The sequence below is a fragment of the Somniosus microcephalus genome, chromosome 11, assembly GCF_052327205.1.
Source record: "Somniosus microcephalus isolate GS21.2 chromosome 11, FLI_Smic_1.0, whole genome shotgun sequence".
NCBI lineage: Eukaryota > Metazoa > Chordata > Chondrichthyes > Squaliformes > Somniosidae > Somniosus > Somniosus microcephalus.
This window is the reverse complement of record NC_140997.1, coordinates 103,378,114-103,396,358: the sequence shown is the minus strand read 5'-3', so window position 1 is coordinate 103,396,358 and position 18,245 is coordinate 103,378,114. Positions and strand designations below refer to the sequence as shown.

At 45.8% G+C, this 18,245-nt stretch overlaps 1 pseudogene across 1 annotated transcript in view; it reads right to left on the bottom strand.

Annotated features, from left to right (window-relative positions):
• The window catches only part of LOC147110808 (cAMP-dependent protein kinase type I-beta regulatory subunit-like), a 233,366-nt pseudogene that overhangs the window by 55,218 nt on the left and 159,903 nt on the right, over positions 1-18,245 (bottom strand). Inside the window, exon 8 of the transcript XR_015079886.1 lies at positions 16,321-16,381. The product of XR_015079886.1 is annotated as a cAMP-dependent protein kinase type I-beta regulatory subunit-like (transcript). The remainder of the gene's footprint in view (positions 1-16,320; positions 16,382-18,245) is intronic.

The following is an 18,245-nucleotide window of genomic DNA, read 5'->3' as shown; positions in this document are numbered from 1 at the left end:
GAAAGGCTTTGGGGAGTCAGGTGGTGAGACACTCGCCGCAGAATACCCAGCCTCTGACCTGCTCTTGTTGCCACAATATATATGTGGCTGGTCCAGTTAGGTTTCTGGTCAATGGTGACCCCCCAGGATGTTGATGGTGGGGGATTCGGCAATGGTAATGACGTTGAATGTCATGGGGTGGTGGTTTTACTATCGCTTGTTGGAGATAGTCATAGCCTGACACTTCTGTGGCGTGAATGTTATTTGCTACTCATCAGCCCAAGCCTGAATGTCGTCCAGATCTTGTTGCATGCGGGCATGGACTGCTTCATTATCTGAGGAGTTGCAAATGGAACTGAACACTGTGCAATCATCAGCGAACATCCCCATTTCTGACCTTATGATGGAGGGAAGGTCATTGATGAAGCAGCTGAAGATGGTTGGGCCTAGGATACTGCCCTGAGGAACTCCTGCATCGATGTCCCGGGGCTCAGATGATTGACCTCCAACAACCACAACCATCTTCCTTTGTGCTAGGTATGACTCCAGCCAGTGGAGAGTTTTCCCCCTGATTCCCATTGACTTCAACTTTACTAGGACTCCTTGATGCCACACTTGGTCAAATGTTGCCTTGATGTCAAGGGCAGTCACTCTCACCTCACCTCTGGAATTCAGCTCATTTGTCCATGTTTGGACCAAGGCTGTAATGAAGTGTGGAGCCGAATGGTCCTGGCAGAACCCAAACTGAGCATCGGTGAGCAGGTTATTGGTGAGTAAGTGCCACTTGGCAGCACTGTCGGTGACACCTTCCATCACTTTGCTAATGATTGAGAGTACACTGATGGACGGTAATTGGCCAGATTGGATTTGTCCTGCTTTTTGTGGACAGGACATACCTGGGCAGTTTTCCACATTATCAAGTAGATGCCAGTGTTGTAGCTGTACTGGAACAGCTTGGCTAGTTCTGGAGCACCAGTCTTCAGCACGACAGCCGGGATGTTGTTGCGGCCCTTAGCCTTTGCTGTATCCAGTGTGCTCAACCATTTCGATTCACCCTACGTGTTCTGGATATCACGTAGAGTGAATCGAATTGGCTGAAGGCTGACTTCTCTGATGGTAGGGACCTCAGGAGGATGCCAATATAGATCATCCACTCGGCACTTCTGGCTGAAGATGGTTGCAAACGCTTCAGCTTTGTCTTTTGCACTCCTGTGCTGGGCTCCACTATCATCAAGGATGGGGATATTCATGGAGCCTCCTTCTCCCATTATTTGTTTAATTGTCCACCACCATTCACGACTGGATGTGGCAGGACTGCAGAGCTTTGATCTGATTTAATGGGAACGTTAACATTGTCGTTATGTTACTGGACTAGTAATCTAGAGGCCTGGACTAATGATCCAGAGATGGGAGTTCAAATCTCACCTCGGCAGCTGGGGAATTTAAATTCAGTTAATGAAATAAATCTGGAATAAAAAGCTAGTATCAGTAATGGTGACCACGAAACTACCAGATTGTCGTAAAACCCCATCTGGTTCACTATGTCCTTTAGGGAAGGAAACTTGCCGTCCTTACCTGGTCTGGCCTATATGTGACTCCAGACCAACAGCAATGTGGCTGACTCTTAACTGCCCTCTGAAATGGCCTAGCATCAAACCGCAATGAAAAACAATAAGGAGAATAAAACCGGATGGGCCATCCGGCATCAACCTAAGCACCGGCTTCGGACCTAACAACGGCACACCCAGCCCAGTCCTCATCACCAACATCTGGAGACTTGTGCCAAAATTGGGGGAGCTGCCCTACAGACTAGGCAAGCAACAGCCTGACATAGTCATACTCACAGAATCATACCTTTCAGCCAATGTCCCAGACTCCTCCATCACCATCCCTGGGTATGTCCTGTCCCACCGGCAGGACAGACCCACCAGAAGTGGTGGCGCAGTGGTATACAGTCGGGAGGGAGTGGCCCTGAGAGTCCTCAACATTGACTCTGGACCCCATGAAGTCTCATGGCTTCAGGTCAAGCATGGACAAGGAAGCCTCCTGCTGATTACCACCTACCGCCCTCCCTCAACTGATGAATCAGTACTCCTCCATGTTGAACACCATTTGGAAGCAGCACTGAGGATAGCAAGGGCACAGAATGTACTCTGGGTGGGTGACTTTAATGTCCATCACCAAGAGTGGCTCGGTAGCACCACTACTGACCGAGCTGGCAGAGTCCTGAAGGACATTGCTGCCAGACTGGGCCTGCAGCAGGTGGTGAGAGAACCAACATGAGGGAAAAACCTACTTGACCTCGTCCTCACCAATCTAGCTGTTGCAGATGCATCTGTCTATGACAGCATTGGTAGCAGTGACCACCACACAGTTCTTGTGGAGACGAAGTCCCATCTTCACACTGAGGACACCCTCCATCGTGTTGTGTGGTGCTACCACCATGCTAAATGGGATAGATTCAGAACAGAGTGTAAAGTGTTTGAGGGTAAATTTGGCTCAGTTGGTGACGCCTTCACTTCCAAGTTAGGTTATAAACGACTTAGGCATATAAACTAGACTGACAGTTAAGTACAGTACTGAAAGCAAATGCTGTCCTACAGACACTAAACAGAGCTGTCACCTGCTTGTCCTGCTGGTTCAGGTGGATGTTAAAGATCCCATGGCGATATTCAAAAAGCAGGAAGTTCTCACAGTGTCCTGGTTGACATTTCTGCCTCAACGAACACCATCAAAAAAAATTAGCTGATCATTCATTGCATTGTTTTTTGTGGTACCTTGCCTGGTGCAAAACGACTGCTGAATTGTCCACTTAACAATAGTCACGCACTTCAAAAAGTAATTTACTATATGTGAAGCACTTTGCGACATTTTTGAGAGACAGGATAAAGCACAATACAAATTAAAGTCTTTCTTACTTAAAAACTCTTAGACAGGAGCCCTGCTAAGTTAATCATTTCAGTACAGGTGCTTAACCTCAAGGAGGTTTTAATCAATGCCAGGCCAAAAGGAAGCACCTTGTATTCACAGCTACAAAGCCATCTAACACAGTCTTTCTTAAAGGCATGCAAGTCCCAGTGGACACTAGAAAATCACATTTAACAGGTGACCTAGAATGTCCGTTGGTGCAGAAAAGGGCCAAGGAATCGGCTCTCATGCCCATCAATAACGAGCAGCATGTATTCCAAAGTATGCACAACTGCATCATTTCTGAGGGACAGTCATTGTCTTGAACATGTTTAGCAAAACTGCAGTGATCAATATACTGATGAGTATTAGCGGTGCAATATGAATACTACCAAATGGCCAGGCAGCAAAATAAAAAATATGTTACATAGGACAGTGTCAAAGACTCAACTTTCTTAGCTCATGGTTCACAGGAATTCCAACACCAGTTAGTGCCACTGAGCCCGTGGGCTGCCAAATTGGACCTTTCTTCTTGGTGTGGTCACTACATTTGTTTTAATAAGGTGAATGAGGTTGACCTCTACTTGTTTTCCAAGGGCAGTAAGCTGTCTTTTTCCTCAGTACCAAGTGTTACTACATCTGACTAATCCTCAGTGCGGAAAGGAAGGAGTTCACATCCTGTGGCTGATGACCACCAGGGGATTATATGGCAACTTTCCATGAGTTGACTTCCCAGCCTTGGTTCACCAGTCAATATTGTCTTGAAGTTATATCTTCCAATTATGGAGGGATTTCCTTTGACAATGAGATGAAAAGTTCAGTAGATGGGACATATCATATCATGTGTTATGCTTTATCATTAGTTAGATGATACATTGGGAGCGCTCAACATGGGCAGAGAAAATGGGGACTGTAATGTATATACCTTTAAGGGGGGAACTATCTTTTACAGCTCATGTATACTGCAGTACCGGCCGTGACCACACCTGTATATAGCACTGAGTAGTAATCTGTACAGATCAGTTCCAGTGTGAGCCACGTTGAGTAAACACCTATTGTACCGTTCTCCTGCAGTCTGTGTCTTATTATACACGGACACAACATTGGCGACAAGGCAAGTTCGAACCTACCTGCAACTCTGCATCACCTCCCGGGGATTCGTTCCTGGAGATCAGTGGATTGGAGGTCAAGGCCAGAGGCAGCACGGTGGCATAGTGGTTAGCACTGTTGCCTCACAGCGCCAGGGACCCGGGTTCGAATCCGGCCTCGGGTGACTGTCTGTGTGGAGTTTGCACATTCTCCCCGTGTTTGCGTGGGTTTCCTCCGGGTGCTCCGGTTTCCTCCCACAGTCCAAAGATGTGCGGGTATAGGTTGATTGGCTATGATAAATTGACCCTTAGTGTTAGGGGGATTAAATACGTGGGGTTACGGGGATAGGGTGGGATATGTGTTGGAGTAGGGGTTACGGGGATCGGGTGGGATATGTGTCGGTGCAGGCTCGATGGGCCGAAATGGCCTCTATCTGCACTGTGGGGTTTCTGTGTGTTTCTGTGTGACTCGGGCGTCGACCACGGGCAACCGCCCAGTCATCCAGCAGAGACTCGAGAATTGCGGCGGAGGCTGTCGAGAGCCAGGCTTGGCTTTCCAGTCGAGGTGGTCCAGCAAAACGGGCTGGCAACAGGTAGTGCGCAGACCCTTCCCAGACAGCGGCGGGCTAGAGCCCGACCGAGCGGGACAGCAAAGGGCCGAGCAGCGTCGACGGGGGAGAGAGAGAGGGCAGAGCGCACAGGGTGCAGCCGGTGTTCAGGGGCCGAGCAGCATCGAGGAGAGGGAGAGAGAGACGCGCAGAAACCCACGAGGCGCCGCCATTGCCACGAGGACCGCCGAGAGCGGCGTTGGCAGCAGCGCAGGAGAAGCGCGCGAAACTTACAGGGCGCCGCCATTGCCACGAGAACCGCCGGGAGCGGCGTTGGCAGCAGCAGGGGAGGAAGGAAAGCGCGGGAGACACCATTTTAAGCCATTGGGAGACGCCATTTTAAACCACACCCAAAATGCCGAAGAGTGGCAATATCACCGCATTTGACAATGAAGTCGAAGATTGGACTACATATGTCGAACGAATAGAAGTATACTGCAAGGCAAATGAGGTGTCAGATGACAAGAAAGCATCGGTGTTGTTAAATTTAATGGGTGCAAAGACGTATGGTTTATTACGAAATCTAGTAACCCCAACAAAGCCAATGGAAAAGAGTTTTGAAGACATAGTAACGATACTACAGGAACATTTAAACCCCACATCGCTGCTGATAGCAGAAAGATTCAAGTTTCACAAACGGAACCAGCATAAGGATGAAAGCAATGCTGATTATTTAACAGAACTGCGCAAACTATCGAAACACTGCCAGTTTGGAGCGGGACTGGCAGATACCTTAAGGGACAAGTTTGTGTGTGGGCTTCAAAGTGAAGGAACCCAGAAATGGCTTTTATCTGAAAAGGACCTTACGCTGGAAAAGGCTTTCAGCATTGCGGTATCATATGAAGCAGCAGCACAGGGCACTGCAGAGATACAACAGAGACCGCAAGAATATGGCACAAACGAAATGTCATATAGAACAGAGAAGTGCTATCGCTGCGGCAGAACAACACACGACCAGAATGATTGCTGGTTCAAAGACAAAGTGTGCAGACAGTGTGGAAAAGTAGGACACATAGCACGAGTCTGCAGGTCGGGAAAGAAAACCAGTAATAGAAACCTACCAAAGAAAAGTACAAGAAGGTACATAAGATGACGGAGAATAGTTCAGATGAACAAAAGAGTGATAACGACTCTGAAAGCAGGGAACTGAGTTGTCTGAAACTACATAATGTGATCACAACGGAGGATCACCGAACCATTTGGGTCACTCTCAAGATAGCAGGAGTCCAGGTAAAGATGGAATTGGACACAGGATCAGCCCTAACAGTCATCAACCGACGGGACTACGAGCGGCTATTCTCACACATACCCTTGAGAGACACAAAAATTATTTTGAAGACGTACACGGGGCAAAAAGTCTGCCCCAAAGGAAAAATAAGGGTGACCGTTATATATAACGGTAAGGAAACACCAAAACTAGACCTGTATGTATTGCAAGATGGAGGACCACCATTACTGGGACGTGAATGGATCCGGAAAATACAACTGGATTGGCATTCCATACAGGCACTGACTGTGGCTGACAAAAAGGATGACGACGTCACACCTGGGCGACTGTCAAAGATCCTAACTGACGCGAAAGAAGTGTTCCAGCAAGGACTCGGAACGCTAAAAGGCATGACAGCGATGATTAAAATTGAAGAAAACGCAAGCCCAAAATTTTTTAAGGCCAGACCGGTACCTTATGCGATCCGCCCAGCCGTCGAAGCAGAGCTGGAGAGTTTGGAACGTTCAGGTGTACTGTCCAAGGTAGACTGGAGCGAGTGGGCTACACCCATCGTCCCTGTGATGAAAAAGTCGTTGAGCAGCACGCCTGGGGAACCAAGGAAGGTTCGCATCTGTGGGGACTTTAAGGTAACAGTGAACCCGGTCCTTCACACCATACAATATCCACTTCCGCGGATTGAAGATATTTTCGCCTCGCTATCTGGAGGGAAACGCTTCACTAAGATTGATCTGGCCGCCCAGGCATATCTGCAAATGGAGGTAGAAGAAGCATCAAAAAAATACCTCACAATCAACACCCATAAAGGTCTCTACCAATACAACCGGCTGGTATTCGGGGTAGCATCAGCTCCGGCTATTTGGCAGAGGGCAATGGAACAAGTCCTGCAAGGGATCCCAGGGACCCAGTGTTATTTGGACGACATCCTGGTCACGGGCGAAAATGACAGTGATCACCTTGCCAACCTGGAGCAGGTGCTCACCAGATTGCAGGAATATGGGCTCCGAGCTAACCGCCCCAAATGCGAGTTTTTTAGAAAACAGATCTCGTATTGTGGCCACGTTAACGATAAAGAGGGGTTACATAAGTCCCCAGAGAAGATTGAGGCAGTAGTCAAGGCTCCAGCACCGGAAAATGTGTCACAACTGAGGTCGTTCCTCAAGCTGGTAAACTACTACCATAAGTTCTTGCCAAATTTGTCTACAATACTACACCCACTGAACACCCTACTGCAAACTGGGGTGCCATGGAAGTGGAGTGACGAATGTAGATGAGCTTTCCAGAAGAGCAAAACACTAATCACATCGAAAGAGGTATCGGCCCATTACAACCCAGCATTACCAATTCGGTTGGCATGTGATGCGTCACCCTACGGCATTGGAGCGGTGCTGTTGCACAAATTCTCGGACGGCTCAGAGAGGCCAATAGCCTTTGCGTCACGATCACTAACCTCAGCTGAGCATAACTACGCCCAGATTGACAGGGAGGCCCTCAGCCTAGTGTGAGGAGTGAAAAAGTTCAATCACTATCTGCACGGGCAGAAATTCACCTTGCTGACTGATCACCAGCCTCTTGTCTCCATTTTTAATCCGAAGAAGGGCTGCGCAACGACTACAAAGATGGTCACTTTTTCTAGGGGCGCACCACTATGAGATTGAATATAAGGGCACGAAACAGCATGGAAATGCTGATGGGCTATCACGCCTGCCACTGCCTACTGCGGAGGAAGCACCAGCAGTGGATCCTGTCGAACTATTCCATTCGACTATAGTTGAATACCTACCGGTAACTAACGCTTGTATCGAAAAGGAAACCCGAAATGACCTGACACTGTCTCAGGTATATGATTTCACAGTGAAGGGATGGCCAGCACATGGCGACTCACTGTTGCCAGCATTCTCGACAAGGAGAGAACAGCTGTCAGTGTGCCGGGGGACCTTGATGTGTGGATCCCAAGTGGTAATTCCACCCAAGTTAAGGGATAGAGTGCTCAATGAGCTTCATGAGGGTCATCTGGGAGGGGTAAAAATGAAAAGCCTAGCCAGGGCTTATGTGTGGTGGCCGGGAATCGATAAACAAATCGAGGACCTGACCAAGAGTTGCTCAGGATGCCAGAAAGTCCAAAATGCACCACCACAGGCCCCTCTACACCCATGGGAGTGGCCCTCATCTCCATGGCAACGGGTGCATATTGATTTTGCTGGTCCATTCATGGACTCAATGTTTTTAATAGCCGTGGATGCGCACTCGAAATGGCCTGAGGTCATCAAAATGTCCTCCACCACCACGGAGAAAACTATTGCAGTCCTACGGACCATTTTTGCCAGGAATGGCTTGCCAGAACAGATTTGCTCCAACAGTTTTTGTCCGAAGAGTTCCGGAGGTTCTTGAAAAAGAATGGGGTAAGGCATTACACATCCGCCCCGTATCATCCAGCCACAAATGGATTGGCTGAGAGGTTCGTACAAACCTTTAAGAAGGCAATAAAGGCTATGTACAATGGCAACATTCCGCTGCAGCACAAGGTGGACAATTTCCTGTTCACCTACCGGAATGCGACACATGCAGTCACCAACCAGGCCCCAGCCATGATGTTCTTTAACCGAAGGTTAAGATCTCGCCTGGATTTGCTCAGACCAAACATACGAAGAGATGTTGAGAGTAAGCAATTCCAGCACATCCATGAGAAGCCAACAAGGAGCTTCAATGTAGGGCAACCAGTCTTGGCCCGCGACTACCGAACAGAAAAATGGCAGCCAGGAACGATATGCACACGGCAGGGCCCACTAATGTACACAGTGGACGTTGGGGAGAGCATCGTGAGACGCCATGCTGACCAGATCCTAGAGTCACAGGAACAAGTCAACCCCATGCCTCGCCCATACGTACCTGGTGATGAACCCGATGTACAGGTCGCATCTACCCCAGAAACAGTAGCATCGGAAGCTGATGAACCAACCGACGACAGGGGGCCAGAATCGCCTCCGCACCAAGAGCAAGACACTCGGGAAAGGCGCTATCCAGAAAGGATCAGGAAGCCTCCCCAAAGACTGAATATATAAATAGACTATTTTCAGCTAATGTTGCATGTTAAAAGTGTTAATTGTAATTAGTTTGATATTTAATTGTTAAATGAGTGTTATGGTACTGTTAATCTAAAAGGGGAGGAATTGTAATGTATATACCTTTAAGGGGGGAACTATCTTTTACAGCTCATGTATACTGCAGTACCGGCAGTATATAGCACTGAGTAGTAATCTGTACAGATCAGTTCCAGTGTGAGCCACGTTGAGTAAACACCTGTTGTACCGTTCTCCTGCAGTCTGTGTCTTATTATACACGGACACAACAGGGACATTGATGGCCCAAAATGAGACATGGCAGCAGCGAGTTTCAGGAGGACATCGGTCGATTGGTGTACCACAGTAGTAGCAGCATGAATGGCAACAACCAGCTGGAGGCAGACAAGAGCAGCACAGAACCGGCTGACCGTTGAGAGCCAGCAGGCATTTAAGGAGCGAGGAAAAGCAGAGATGCATACCAGGTGGATGTTATGATAGCAGCCAATTGGCAGGGTTGAGAAAGACTAAAACAAGGTTAAACCAAAATCCAATAATTAAATAAAGGAGCTTTGGCCAAAATTCATAACTTAAATACGAGCCATTAATTTAAAAGAAATCACCATGTTGTTGGGAATGGCCAGGAATCTCTTAAATTAAATACATTAAATGGGCAGTGGAGAGGAATCCAATTTTTTTTTTTAATTAACAAACCAGCTCAAAATGCCTTGTCCTGGAATCCAAGGACCACTTCAACCATTGTGATTCAATTTTAAACACCGCCATCCACGTCCAGATACCAGAGCCGTAGTCCAGCAGAATGGGCGAAGATGGGGCTATACAGGTTGCCAGTGGGAGCAGCGAAAGCAAGGATGGAGTACGGGAGAGCCACAAGCTCAATCATGGAGAGGCAAGCAGACAGTGCAAGGGCTGCTGAAGCAGGAGCATTTTAAAATAATTAAATTAAAATTTAAAATGTTTTTTTTAGGAGGGACTTATAACTATAAATTTAAAAATACAGCACCTAACTAGCAACAGATAGAACGCTACCAGATGGAGATAAGCTTGGACACAGGTCTAGCAGGCTCTACACAGAGTGTGGTGTGACAGGCAAGGTGTTCCAACATTGAAACATCTTTCACAGCATTACCTAGCAGCATCACAGCCAGCGGTTATTAAATGTGAACGCCTTTATGTAGTGTATGTGCCTTTAAGAGGAACTATGTTTTTGAAGCCCCTGTATACTGTAGTACCAGTAGTGACCACTCGGGTATATAAGCCTGTGTAGCGTCTTGTGTACTTAGTTCACCTCCAGACTTTGTTCAGTAAACACTTGTTAAATCAACTCCTGCATTCCGTGTCTCCATTAACACACGGATCTAACAGTGGCGATGAGTTAGAAACGAACTTACCTGCAATTCGGCAGCACCTCAAGGGGATCGATTCCTCAGACGAAGGTCGAAGCCAGAAGCAAGAAAAAAAAACTGTGGTTTCACCAGCTAAACGGGCTGGTGGCAGGTAGTGCACTGATCCTTCCTGGGCTGCGGCGGGCTAGAGCTCGATCGGGTGGCTCTGCAATGGGGCCGGGCAGCGAGTCGCGAAGCAGAAGCAAAGAGAGAGAGAGGGTGGAGCACTCAGGGCGCGGCCGGTGCTGCAAAGCAGGTCGGCGTTCGGACCGAGCAGAGGGAGGGGAAAGTCCCAGACGGGAACGGTTCTCCAAGTAGCGGAGAAACTATTGAAGCGATATATTAAAAAAAATAGAAATACCGCGAAAAGCTGCAGGTCGCAACGGGAACCGCGGAGAACAGCATTGGCAGCAGCGGCGGGAAATCGCAGGAGGCGCCATCTTAACTCGGTAGGGAAGAAAGAAAAGCACGGGAAGCGCCATTTTAGATTTTCAAGATGCCGAAGACTGGCAATATTACTGCTTTCGATAGTGATATAGAAGATTGGACCACATATGTGGAAAGAGTGGAGGTATATTGCAAGGCGAATGAAGTAGCGGATGATAAAAAGGCATCGGTACTTCTAAATCTGATGGGCGCAAGGACATACGGGCTGTTACGAAACTTGATCACTCCAGCCAAACCGATGGACAAGAATTTTAAGGAGATTGTTGATACCTTACAGGAGCACTTAAACCCAACACCGCTGCTGATAGCGGAACGATTCAAATTCTTCAGGAGGAATCAGCACAAGAATGAAAGTAACGCTGATTACCTCACCGAATTATGAAAGCTGTCAAAGCACTGCCAATTCGGGGCAGGACTGGCAGATTCTCTATGAGACAAATTTGTCTGCGGTCTCCTAAGCGAAGGAACACAGAAAAGACTACTTTCTGAGAAGGCTTTCAGTGTGGCTGTATCATACGAAGCAGCAGCAAGAGGAGCTGCAGAGATACAGCAAAAGCCACAGGACTTCGGCACCCATGAAATGACACAGGGTTTCGAGAGATGTTATCGCTGCTGCAGATCCACCCATGACCAGAAGGACTGCTGGTTCAAGGACAAAGCATGCAGGCATTGCGGAAAGATGGGACACATTGCACGTGTATGCAGATCTGGAAAGAAATCCGCTGACAGTAAAAAGGTCAATAAGGAAAAGTACAGAAAGGTACAAATGATGACGGACAGTAGCTCCGAAGACCAGAAGAGCGATAGCGACTCCGGAAACAAGAGACTAAGCTGTCTCAAATTACATAATGTAATTGCCAAAGAAGATTACCAGACCATTTGGGTTACCCTCACGATAGCGGGGTCCCCAGTCAAAATGGAGCTAGATACAGGATCAGCTCTGACCATCATGAGTCGACAGGATTACGAGCGGCTATTTCCGCATATACCTTTGAAAGACACATCCATTATCTTGAAGACATATACGGGGCAGAAAGTATACCACAGAGGGAAAATAAGGGTGCCTGTTGTATACAACGGCAAGGAAATACAGAAGTTGTATTTATACGTTCTGCAAGATGGCGGTCCACCGTTGTTGGGACGTGAATGGATCAGAAAGATACGTTTAGACTGGCACTCCATTCAGGCACTGACGGTGACCAGTAAGAAAAAAAACGATGATGACGTCATACCTGGACGATTAAAAGAAATCTTGGCTAACGCCAAAGAAGTGTTTCAACAGGAACTAGGAACCCTGAAAGGCGCCACCGCCTCAATAAAAGTGGAAGATGCGGCAATTCCCAAGTTTTTTAAGGCAAGGCCGGTGCCATACGCAATTCGTCCAGCCATCGAGGCAGAGCTGGAGAATTTGGAAAAAGCAGGTGTGTTATCCAAGGTAGATTGGAGCGAGTGGGCAATACCCATCGTCCCGGTCATGAAGAAAACGTTGAATAATGATAAATCTGAAGAACAGAGAAAAGTTCGCATCTGTGGGGACTTCAAGGTGACTGTAAACCCGGTTCTTCACACGGTACAGTATCCTCTTCCGAGGATAGAAGATATTTTCGCCTCACTATCCGGAGGGAAACGTTTCACCAAAATTGACTTAGCACAGGCATATCTACAGATGGAGGTTGAGGAGGCCTCTAGAAAGTATCTCACGATAAACACACACAAAGGCCTGTACCAGTACAATCGACTGGTTTTCGGAGTGGCATCAGCTCCGGCTATCTGGCAAAGAGCTATGGAGCAAGTCCTGCAAGGGATTCCGGGGACTCAATGCTACCTAGACAACATCCTTGTAACAGGAGAAAACGACAACGAGCACCTTGCCAACTTGAAGCAGGTGCTCACGAGGCTGAGAGAACGGGACCTACGAGCAAATCGCCCCAAGTGCGAATTTTTCCAGAAACAAATATCATATTGTGGCCATGTCATTAACGAAGAAGGGTTGCATAAGTCACCTGAAAAAATTGAAGCGGTCGTAAAGGCCCCAGCGCCTGAAAATGTCTCACAATTAAGGTCGTTCCTGGGATTAGTAAATTACTATCATAAATTTTTACCAAACTTGTCGACGGTTCTGCACCCTCTTAACGCACTGCTACAAACGGGAGTAGTTTGGAAATGGAGCGAAGACTGTAAACGTGCCTTCCATAAATGCAAAGGCTTGATCACGTCCAGGGAAGTGTTGGCTCATTACAACCCATCACTGCTAATCAGACTGGCGTGCGATGCATCCCCTTACGGCGTGGGAGCGGTATTATCGCATAGATTTCCTGATGGCTCGGAGCGGCCGATAGCTTTTGCGTCACGCTCATTGAACTCAGCTGAGCGTAACTATGCCCAGATTGACAGGGAGGCACTCAGCCTGGTGTGGGGGGTGAAGAAATTCAACCATTACCTACACGGACAAAAATTTACCTTGTTGACTGACCATCAACCCCTCGTCTCCATATTCAACCCTAAAAAGGGCATTCCCATTATGACAGCGCAAAGGCTACAGAGGTGGTCCCTTTTCCTAGGGGCACACCAATATGACATAGAATACAAAGGAACAAAACAGCATGGGAATGCTGACGGGTTATCGCGCCTACCGTTGCCAACGGTGGAAGAGGCGCCTACAGTGGACCCAGTGGAGATGTTCCACTCGACCACAGTGCAATGTCTACCGGTGACAAATTCTACCATTGAAAAGGAAACGCGAAATGACCCGACTCTCTCACGAGTCTACGATTTAACGGTGAAGGGATGGCCAGCACATGGCGAACCACTGTTGCCAGCATTCTCGCAAAGAAGAGAACAGCTGTCAGTGTGCCGAGGAACCTTAATGTGTGGATCCAGAGTGGTGATTCCACCCAAACTCAAGGATAGAGTGCTAAAGGAGCTTCACGAGGGGCATCTGGGTGGAGTGAAAATGAAGAACTTAGCCAGAGCGTTTGTGTGGTGGCCAGGTATCGATGGAGACATCGAAGAAATGACCAAGAGCTGTCTAGGATGCCAGAGGTCCAAAACGCCCCACCACAAGCCCCTCTACATCCATGGGAGTGGCCCTCATCTCCATGGCAAAGGGTACATATCGACTTTGCTGGTCCATTTATGGACTCAATGTTCTTAATCGCGGTGGATGCACACTCCAAGTGGCCGGAGGTAATAAAGATGTCCTCCACCACCACGGAAAAAACCATCACAGTATTAAGGACCATATTCACCAGGAATGGGCTGCCTGAACAGATCTGTTCTGATAACGGACCGCAATTTGTATCTGAAGAATTCAGCAAGTTCTTAAAAAACAATGGGGTTAAGCACTACACGTCTGCCCCATACCATCCCGCTACCAATGGATTGGCTGAAAGGTTTGTCCAGACCTTCAAGAAGGCCATAAAGGCCATGGGTAATGAAGACATAAATCTACAACATAAGGTAGATAACTTCTTGTTTGCGTACAGGAATGCAACACATGTGGTTACAAACCAAACCCCCGCCATGATGTTTTTCAATAGAAGCCTAAGATGCCGGCTGGATTTGGTCAAGCCAAACGTCAGAAGGAACGTAGAGAACCGGCAATTTCAAAGCATGAATGAAAGGCCAACTAGAACCTTCCAGCTAGGTCAACCAGTTTTGGCCCGGGACTACCGTACCGAGAAATGGCAGCCTGGAACTATTTGCACACGACTAGGACCGCTGATGTATACCGTGGACATTGGAGAAAGCATAATAAGGCGCCATGCTGACCAGATCATAGAGTCATCCGAAAAAGGACAACCTACACCACAACTCTATACGCCTAGTGATGAAGCAGAGATACCCATAGTATCTACCTCCGATCCGGTGATACTGGAACCAGATGAACCCGACACTGGCATTGAAGCCGAATCGACCTTGCCAAAAGAACCTACTACACCACCGAGGCGTTATCCGGACCGAGTCAGGAAGCCTCCAGAGAGACTGAAATTGTAAATGATTAACTTCAGCAAATGTGTATATTATTGTTCTTGTAAAAATGTTATTTAATGATTACTTAAAATGTTATGTACTATTTATCTAAAAGGGGAGGAATTGTAGTGTATGTACCTTTAAGAGGAACTATGTTTTTGAAGCCCCTGTATACTGTAGTACCAGTAGTGACCACTCGGGTATATAAGCCTGTGTAGTGTCTTGTGTAGTTAGTTCACCTCCAGACTTTGTTCAGTAAACACTTGTTAAATCAACTCCTGCATTCCGTGTCTCCATTAACACACGGATCTAATACTGTGATTTTCCATAGGAAACATCCAATATCAAAAATGTACCTTGGATATTAAAACCCACGATAAATGCCTTCTCATATATTGATGGCTGATTAATTATCACTAATATTTGTTACAGAAAGGGAGGAATGTTCATTTCATATACTGGATATGAAAAAAATGTAACCGTAGGAAATTAATTCTTGAATTCCTTTCACAAGCAAGTTTCATTTCCATTACTGAAGATCCTAGCCTATATTTTTTAAAAGTTAATCGTATAACAATTTCCAAAGTGAAACAAAGTTTTTGCCCTTTTAAACGTTTTCATAATATTTATAACAGTACTGCTACATCCTACAATCACTAGCCCAGATATGTATTTAGTTTTTTAAAAAAGTACTTTAGCAAAAAAACTTGAACAATGTAATTCACTTCTCAAAAATTATAGAACATTAGTCAGAGAGTTTAAAAAAAAGTAGCTGAACCTAATAAAAACATGAAAATAGGTTAAAATCATTAAATAATAGGAGATGGTCAACTGATGTGAATTTGAAGATGTATGTTTGTCAGCTATGATTATTTCTGTTGTTCTCTGCACCTTAGAAACTAGCAGTAATGCGATATCAGTGCTAAAGAATCAATGTTTAATAGCACATAGTGTCTTTTTTCCCCTCTAACTGGAATTTGCGTTCTGCTGATTGATCATTGGGGATTACATCTTTGTTGTTTTACTACTGAAGGACATCAAGAACAGACCAAATTTCATGGTTATCAAATAATCAAAGAAAAACAAAACCTTAAGCAAGAAGTTAAATGGATCTTTAAGAATGCCTGACAGGACTATAAAAGCATTAACAGAAAGAGCCCCAACCCATTCAACTCCTTAGTGTTAGTTTGCTTAGCCTATGTAAAGGCACACAAGAGGGTACAATACCACCCTCCTGGGGAATAAATTCTCACCTCCTAATCAGACTGTGACTAAACATTTCAGTTGATGTCATGGACTAATTACCACACTATCCTACTTTCCAGCAGCCCACATATGAAATCACTACAAGTATATCTATTTGTATTAAATTGCTTGAGTCAGCTTAGACACCTTGCAGGATAGAGCTCAGACAAAGAATTCCACTGATGGTACTCAGTGTGTGAAAAAGTTCCTAAATGTCAGCCACTTCACATTCTTTGTGTGCTGTGCTGCAGGGGCTACTTGAGGTCAGCCACAGGATAGTGTTTTTTGGCCCTTGAGTAAAATGCTTAGGTATGAACAAAGACTGATCTCCAGACAGACTACATGTGTGGCAATGACCAACATTAACCACAGTTGACAACTGACCCAAAATGGAGACCTTGCTCAGGAATTCCTCATACATCTTCCGCTTCCTCAGTGTGCTACCCTATTCAGAAAGAAAGAAAATGGGAAAGTTAGTGGATTTGATTTGTTTCAGCAGCTGCTACTCCTTATTTTCTTTTGAACAGTTGAAACCTATCTATCTGCTATCTAGCATATAAGCCTCGGGCAAGAACTTTGGCAAAAAGGGAATACATGTATTTTCAAAGATGGCAAAAAAAATGACAGATTCCTCTGGATAAATGTGTGCCCAGCATAGAATTATCCACTGTGATATGCTTCCACTTTATACATGCATTTCACTCAAACATCTATACCAGAAAACAAACACACTCAATAGTTGTTAATCTCTTCTCTTTCAATTCATTTGATGTTCATTCTTATGTATACAAAAAAACAGTACTTGTTTGTGTGTAAAGGATATGCAACATACACACTTCAGATTATTAATCAGGAATGAATTAAACTCATGTAAGTCTTCTTCAAAGCTGCTGGTTTGTGGTTCTCATGGGAAAAGGGACCAAATCGCAGAATGGAAGCTTCTCCCAAAAAACAGTAACATCCCTCGGAATCCTATATAATAAAACTGAATTTGACTTATTCAGTCAGTGTAAATGGCCCTGATTATAGGGAATAACAAACCCTATATAAATTATGAGCAAGAGCACTGGTTTTCTGTTTTCATAGAAAAACAGAAGGAATCACTGAATGCAATCCCCAAAACACCTGGAATCCCATGTGATAAAAACAGAATTTGACTTACTTGTCACCATAAACCAGTAGCCCTGCTAACCTTTAATTGTATATTTGAACAACTACGTTCATTCATACAGGTCAGCAAATTTTCCCAAAACAATAGATTTGGATGATTGGCTTAGCCACCTTTACTTACTAACTGCATGAAACATGGTATGTCATCAGTGGCTAGTTTTAAGGCTAAAAGAGGTAAAGCAGTATCCCAAAGGGTCACAACACTGACATTTTAAATTTTATGAGACCTGCCAGGTTATACTCATCCTTTGAACCTGAATACCCTAAAGTTATTCTACATACTCTTGTGTGTATACGTAGTTATTATTAAGGTTTCAGTACTGTTTTCTGCCTGAGGGAGGGAGAAGAGGAGAGACACCACAAAAACGTGACATTGTGGAGACAATTTTGATCCACAATTATATTATAGGTTGGTCAGACAAAATAAACTGATCATGTGGCAGCAAATAAAATTGCTTTTTAAAAATTATATGTGATATATTATAGATCATTTATTCCAAATCCTGGGAAGGGAGAACTGCTAAATATTGAAATAACAACAGAAAATGCTGGAAAAACTCAGCAGGCCAGGCACCATCCATGGAGAGAGAAATCGAGTCAACGTTTCAAGTCGAAACCCTTCGTCAGGACTGAAAAAACACAGGAAATGAAACAGATTAAAAGGCCAGTTTGGGGGCTGGGAAATGGGGATGAAAGAACAAAAGAGAAGTGAAGAGGCATTAAGAGGTATTCAAAACGAGACGAGATGGTGATAGGACTAGCAAAGAGACAAAAGACGGCTCTAGATTAGGTGTGAAATGCGCTGGCAGAATGAGAGACAGCTGCCATGTGGGAGAGAAAAAAAGGGGGGAGGGCCAAAACAAAAGGTGTGGATAAAAAATATATGTAAAAATGTAATAGGGGCCGAGGTTATGATCTGAAATTGTTGAACTCGATATTGAGTCTGGAAGGCTGTAAAGTGCCTAATCGGAAGATGAGGTGCTGTTCCTCGAGCTTACGCTGGGTTTCCGTGGAACAATGCAAGAGCCCAAGTACGGTGAAGTCTGAGTGGGAATGGGGTGGTGAATTAAAATGACAGGCGACCGGAAGCTCGGGGTCACCCTTATGGACTGAATGGAGGTGTTCCGCAAAGAGGTCAC